At 46.7% G+C, this 6,139-nt stretch overlaps 1 long non-coding RNA gene across 1 annotated transcript in view; it reads right to left on the bottom strand.

Moving 5' to 3' along the window:
* Nucleotides 1-3,239: 3,239 nt before the first annotated feature.
* Gm30847 overlaps nucleotides 3,240-6,139 on the bottom strand; it is a 52,766-nt gene continuing 49,866 nt past the window's right edge. Inside the window, exon 3 of the long non-coding RNA XR_001778983.2 lies at nucleotides 3,240-4,484. This is a non-coding gene — a long non-coding RNA (predicted gene, 30847). The remainder of the gene's footprint in view (nucleotides 4,485-6,139) is intronic.

Below are 6,139 nucleotides of genomic sequence, written 5' to 3'. Positions count from 1 at the left end.
TGCCGGGTCCTAAAAAGCCTGCTTCTCCCCGCCCCCCTGCCTTCTCCCCTCCCCCTTATGGAGACCACTCCCTTCCCCCCCCCCCCGCACCGCCCCCCCCCGCACCGCCCCCCCCCGCACTCTTGCGTGAGGGCACGTGCTTGTGCACACGCCCACTCGCCCACCCTACGTTCCTAGGGGATTCAAGCGGACCCCTCTGTTCTTCCCTGGTTAGGACTTTGCTCCCTTCAGCCTGGGTTTGTCCGCTCCGGGAGAGTAAGAATAACTTGCAAGCGTGGGTAGAATCGGCGTGGAGTGGGAAAGAGCCTGTGCTTTTGTCTCCTGTCTTTTAGTTTAGTTCGATTTGGAAGGACTTAGTTTGCTCACTTCCCACGTGGCCGGCTGTGAACTGACTGCCGGGGAAACACAAAAGCAGTCTTGACCTTAAAGATTTCGGAGCTCACACCGACTCCCCACAGCCCTCGTGTTGCTAGGAACAATGACCTTGAGTGAGTCCCGCGGACGCTCAGTCCTTCTAGACCAGGCTCGTCCCAGACAGCACCTCCTAGCAACAACTTCAGTTTCCCAGCCCAGAGCTCACCGCTGCAAGTAATGAAACCTGGTGTGTTTCCTGGTGCCTCACAAACCTCTGCCCCACAAGCCCTCTAATCCCCTAGAGACCCGGGTCACCATCCACAAACGCTGCCTTATTCGCCCACCTTTACACACACTCTCCCCGCCTCCCCCCCCCCAGACGTCTGAAGACACACCCACTGAAGGGTCTTGAAAAGGTCAGATTAGACACCCACCCCCCTCCCCAGGTATTAGAGAAAGCCCTAGCGCTAGGCTGATTAGAGCTCGCTCAGGTTTTCAAATAGAAAAGAGTGGCTGCCTCCTTTGTTCCAATTGAATCACCCAGCCTAGCTGCCCCCAACCTCCATCACTCCAGCCTGGCAGGACCTTAGTTATTGACTCATTTGCCAGGGTTGTGACCTTAACAACGAGTGAGGCGTCTCCATTCCCCCACAAGATTCTCCAAGCCATCCTTTCTAATTTCTGGGCTCAGGGCCTATCTCAATTCAGCGGCTTTTTGTTCATATGTCTGTTTGAGTTTTATGCCTCCTAGAAGACAAAGTTCTAATCTTAAGAAACTAGGAGAGGAAGAGTTATGGAGGAGAGTTTGAACTTCTGTAGGAACCTCTGTGGAAGATGACTATCCGAATGAAAAAGAAGGGGGACGGGTGTGAGACTAAAGCTTGGTAATTGCGTAGAGGGAAATGGAGGGTTATCGATGGCGCATTCTCAACACCCGGACCAGCAGAAATGATGAAAAAAAATTGAAGAGTGATACTGAAACTAGAAAGTCACTTAGGCCAGAGATCAAAACCCCTGGGGAGATAGGGGAACTGGCAGGGAAATCAGCTAATTGTGCTGAGACTTGGCCTGATTTGGGCGTGTCAGGGACACAGCATCAGTGTTTGAGCAGAGGGATGGACCTCTGACAATAACGGGAGCTATACAGAATGGCGATCTAACAGAAGGAAACCAACAAAGGCTGGGGGAGGCTCCAGTTCACATCTCCACGTGTTCTGGTGTCTTGTACCTGCCCTGGAATATGTTCCTATTGGCCTCACCGACTGAGGACTCCTTTGTAGTAGAGATACCACCCTGCATCATGGTGTGCCATAAACATCCATTGTAAACTACAAGTGAGAGCCACATTGCTAGCTATATTTCCTACCACTGGCATTAAAACACAGTAAAGAGTCTGGTATGGCGGTGAGCCTTTAATCCCAGCACTTGGACAGCAGAGTCAGGCAAATCCCTGGGTTCCAAGCAGCCTGGTCTGTGAAGCAAGATCCAGGACAGCCAAGGTTACACGGAGAAACCTGGTCTCAAAAGAAAAAAAGAGAGAGAGAGAAGAAGTAAGTGGAATCTGTTTTGAATTCTGCTTATTCAATGTCATTGAATCAGTAATAAGTATGAAAATTATAAAGGCAAGAGTATCCATGCACATCCCGAGATGACCTTGGACTCACAATCCTCCTGCCTCGGTGTTTAGAGTGCTGAGATCACAGGCATGAACCACTGGGAATTTCTAGAATTTCTCTTTCTGGTGAGTCGAATCAGTGCTGATCCCTTTCCCCTTATCCCCAGTTAATAGCCAGCTTTACCCTGCACAACCCCAGATACCCACACCCCAAGAGGAACCTTATCTCAGTCCTTCCCTAACCAAACAACCTCCAAGTCCTACTCAAGAAAAGCCTGCGGACACAGGCGTCTGATGCCGGCACCTTCTGTAAAACACAAGGGAAATTAGTGAAGCAGAATTCACATAGGTTTTGGTTTTGGGGGTTTGGTTTGGTTTGGTTTGGTTTGGTTTGGTTTGGTTTGGTTTGGTTTGGTTTGGTTTGGTTTGGTTTTGTTTAAGGAGTCAGTAGCCACTGTGAAAGCAGGACATGGGGTATTCTGGTGCAACCTTGTGATTTCAGGACCCTTGGAAGCTGAAGCAGGAAGATCCCAAGTTCAAGGTCAGCCTGCATTACCTAACAAGATCCAGTCCAAAAGAAGAAAAGGAAAAGAAAGGAAAGGAAAGGAAAGGAAAGGAAAGGAAAGGAAAGGAAAGGAAAGGAAAGGAAAGGAAAGAGGCAGGCAGGCAGGCAGGCAGGTAGGCAAGCAGGAAGGAAGAAAGGAAGGAAGGAAGGAAGGAAGGAAGGAAGGAAGGAAGGGAGGGAGGGCAAAGGGGACTGAAAAGGGAAGGGGAGGGGAAGAAGGAGCCAGGGCTGAGGAAAATGATGTATTCTGCTCATCTTAAACTGCTATTTGGGAAAGTGAACTTCGGTGACCTGTGGTCACCTTGGTCGGCTGACCTGTGGAAGCTAAGGTAGGAAGGCAGCTCATGTGCTCTGTGTGCACTGAGTGCGCAGATTCTTGCAGCTGAAATCTGCGGTCGGAGTCACGGTCATGGGCTGGTCATAGCCACACTTGGGAACGCAGCCTCTGTTCTCTCATGACTCAGACATCCATGTGAGCACACACTCTTCTGCTTTCCCTGAAGACTGATTCAGCTCTCTGAACTAGAACTGTGGCACCACACCTTCAAATGTTTATTACTCCTGTATTTGAGTCGAGCTCTGTTCGAATCCACTGAAATCTAGAGAAGCAGAGAGACTCGAAACCAACTTACTAACTCTTCTCGGTCCAGATCACGTTGCCCAGGGCCTACACCAGTGCCTAGAACACACAGACTCGATAATCGTATTTATTGAGTGAGCCTAAAGTCTAGAGACTCCTGGACGCTTGCTTTCATCATTGTTCCTGAATAGTTCTTACTTTGAATTTCTTGCAAAGCCTCTATAGACGACAAGTTCTTCAGCTTGATAGCTTCTCTTTGTTGGGCAGTGTGGACTGGCTAAGAGATAGAAACAAGCTGAGACTGGCTTTCTCCCTGCTAATCCCTGCTTTCTTTCCATCAAACAATGTTGTACAAACTCCACCCTCTCATGGTTTACCGTGACTAAGTACCATCTATACTATTACTTACATAATTTTTAATGTAACTTAATTTGCTTTTTCTTAACTTGAGGCTATTTAAAATGGGGAAACTCTATATCATTACCATAAATGGAAACCCAATAAGGATAGCCATATACAGATGGTAACCATAAAAATAAACACAATAAAAACAATCCTGGCTGGATACTGTTACTTGCTGAAGCCTCCAATCCTGGAACATTGCTCCTTTGGGTAAGCCAGTATGTGATGTGCTAAGGGCCAGCCAGACCCACACTGAGATTTTATTTTCACCAAGTGATCAGGAAGGTAGGAAATAATATTTCTAGATATTTTATTGGAATATCATATGCAAGCCAAGAACACGTATCATAAACTTGATACATAGCTGTAAAGTGCTGGCTATCTAACAAGCACCATATCCAGGAAGGCAACATTAAGAATCATCCTTCATGCTTTCTGCAGTTTGTACCTCTGCTGCCCACCAGGATAAGCATTACCTGCACTTTAATGCATTTTGGACTCTTCTGCTTTTTACTTCTCCGTATGTGAAAACATTCAGTGTGTCCTATTTCTGTCTTTAGATTGTTTTGGTCTTTGCTCAGTATTATGTGGGTTAACCCATATTATAGCATATTGTTATATGCCATTCTTTCTCATTAGTGGGCAGTGTTTCGTGGTTTTACTAACACCAAAATTTACTTATCCTTTCCGCCATTGATGAGTATGTAGCTAGTTTCCACTTTGTTACTACTAAGAACCAGTGGCAGGCTGGAGACATGACTCAGCAGTTAAGAGCGCTTGCAGCTTTTGCAGAGGACCAGAGTTCCGTTCCTAGCACCATGCTGTGACGTTTACAACCACCTGTGACCAAGCACTTGATCTGGGGACCCTCCTCTTCATTCTTAGAAGATCTTCCCAGAAGCTACAACAGATTCTGGTGTGGCTTCTAGGAGCTCCGGAATTGGGGTGGATGTTCCTAAAAGGACCGGCTAGAAAGGTGAAGAGGAAAAGAGAGAGGGGAATGTGAATCCTAGGTTCTGAAGCCACACTGTGTAGGTTCAAGCTTTGACCAAAACTCCCAAAGTTAGAAGGGGCTTCAGGTCTTTCATATTCAACCTTGAGCCTCTGTTTCCTTCTCTGGAATCAAGGTGATGATTCTACAATTTGTTTCCAAGGAGTACTGCAAAGAGTACATGAAAACAACAAGATAAAGCAAGCATGTAGTCTAACCCAGTGATTCTCAACCTTCCCAATGCTGCAATCCTTTAATACAGTTCTTCACATTGTGGTGAACTCCCAACCATAAAATTATCTCTGTTGCTACTTCACAACTGTAGTTTTTCTACTGTTATGGATTATAATATCTAAATATCTGATATGTGACCCCTCCAGGGGGTCAAGACCCACAGGTTGAGAAACAGTGCTCTAGCTGAAGCTAACTGTAACTCTTATCACCTTATGCATGTGAGGAAAGACCAAAGCCCTCCCTACACATGCAAGAGTGTAGCATGAGATTGGCAGTTCCCCAGAGTGAGATTTTAAAAAGGCTTCCATCACTCTCTCTCATGAAGCTGGGAAGAGGTTTGCAAGGGCAGCAGGAGTTAAAGGCACTGCCTAGTAAGCGGGTGGACATTGTCCTCCAGTGTGTTAGGAGACAGAAATGGGATGAACAGAGGCATAGAAATTCCAGAAAAAATGTGTAAAAGATGACTAGAAATCAGACAGTGTATCGCGCTCCTGTGCAAGGAAGCTGGACCTGTAAAGCCTTCTGTCCACCCTAAGTTGAAGACCTGCCTGATGTGTACCCCAGAGTTCTGATGAAGTGCAGGGCTGAGAGTGAAGAGGATAAGAGTAACGATACTACAGCGGTGCAGACACTTTTCCAAGCACATCTCCTCCTAAGTGTCAGAGAAGGCTCAGAGAGGGTCAATGTCCTGCCTGTGGTCACCCAATAAGCATAGCAGAATCTGACATGTCCACTCCTGGTGAATGGAAGCAACAATAATTAGGGTGTGTGGCCATGGGCATCTTGTGGCACCCCAGCAGAAAGAGATCACCAGAATCCTTCTGAAGAAAGGGGAGATTGCTCTAGATGTTTTCAGGCACCAGAAAAAGGAAAGGATAATTACAGGGGCAGCTGGTGGGATGAAGGACACAGACTCTGAAGTCATACCCTACATGACCTCAAGGCTCTGACCTGTGAATGTGATACTCTAAGGCTAAATGGTGAAGCTGCAATAGGTTATCTTCCATCAGCCTGGACTCTCAGGAACTGCATGAAAAAGAAACCCGACCTTCTTGCCATGCCTTGTACAAATAATAAGTATGAAATAAAACTGTGTTGTACTGTAAGTCACTGAGATTTAGAAATGATATTTTCTTTTGTACTGTAGACAAAATGCAACAAATTCTTAGCTGTGTGAACTTTGGACACGTTACTTAACCTCAATACGCCTCAGTTTTCCCATCTATAAAATGGAAATCCACAACCTTATAGGGTTGTTATGAATTCTTAGTGCTTTAGGAATTTGAAAGCTAAATACAGGGACTGGCTCTGCGGTTAAGAACACTTGCTGCGAGCCGGGCGTGGTGGCGCACGCCTTTAATCCCAGCACTCGGGAGGCAGAGGCAGGTGGATTGCTGA

Source organism: Mus musculus, chromosome 1 (assembly GCF_000001635.26).
Source record: "Mus musculus strain C57BL/6J chromosome 1, GRCm38.p6 C57BL/6J".
Taxonomy (NCBI): Eukaryota; Metazoa; Chordata; class Mammalia; order Rodentia; family Muridae; genus Mus; species Mus musculus.
The sequence above is the reverse complement of the archived record's forward strand: the minus strand, read 5'-3'. Positions and strand labels throughout refer to the sequence as shown.